Below are 693 nucleotides of genomic sequence, written 5' to 3' on the forward strand. Positions count from 1 at the left end.
TGTCTTCAGATGTCCAACAGGACCAGTCATCTTTAGGTGGGCCGGTCCAGAACCGGTCCAGAACCGGTCCACTCCTCAGATCTGTCAGACCCTTTCACAATAAAAGATTGCAACAAAAGGAAAAAAATACGATAAAATTAAAATTTAATGTTTGTGTTTGAATCATTTTACCTGTAAAGGTGAGTTTATTTTGTTAATAATGAGCTCTCAGGCTTTTATCAACAGTAATGTGTCTGTTAGCAAACATCACGTGATCCACTGGACACGTTTTCTGAGATTTAAACAGTCATGAAGACCCGGTAGCTCTGGTTCTAATCCGGTCCAACAGGAATGCCGCTGGTGACGCAGCGCCTTGGCTCCGGTAAGTCACGTGACCTCATGTCTTTATTCCGGAACTGCTCTACCTATCAGCCACGCCCATCCACTGTCCAAACTCCTGTGTTCTGGTTCTGGTTTAGTCGACCAGTCCGGACCCTTTCCAGCTGAGCAGAGCTGCTCCCTGACCGAACCGAGCCGAACCCTGAACCCTGAGGTAAGAACCTGCAGAACTCCGCTGACATTTCTTCAACTTTTCAACTTCCGCCTTTTTCAGGAATAAAATTCTGCTGGAAAAACTTAATAAAAAATAATGTTTATTTAAAAACAAAATTCTCTTTAATTCGGAGTCATTTCCTGTCTCAAAAGCTGTTTCTG

The 693-nt window shown here is 43.6% G+C and overlaps 1 protein-coding gene across 1 annotated transcript in view; it reads left to right on the top strand.

Annotated features, from left to right (window-relative positions):
* Positions 1 to 371: 371 nt before the first annotated feature.
* Positions 372 to 693, top strand: part of LOC106511686 (major vault protein) — a gene marked incomplete in the record, with an annotated part of 9,108 nt that continues 8,786 nt past the window's right edge. The window contains 1 exon segment of the mRNA XM_014000431.1: positions 372 to 532.

The sequence above is a fragment of the Austrofundulus limnaeus genome, unplaced genomic scaffold (assembly GCF_001266775.1).
Source record: "Austrofundulus limnaeus strain Quisiro unplaced genomic scaffold, Austrofundulus_limnaeus-1.0 Scaffold3077, whole genome shotgun sequence".
Taxonomy (NCBI): Eukaryota; Metazoa; Chordata; class Actinopteri; order Cyprinodontiformes; family Rivulidae; genus Austrofundulus; species Austrofundulus limnaeus.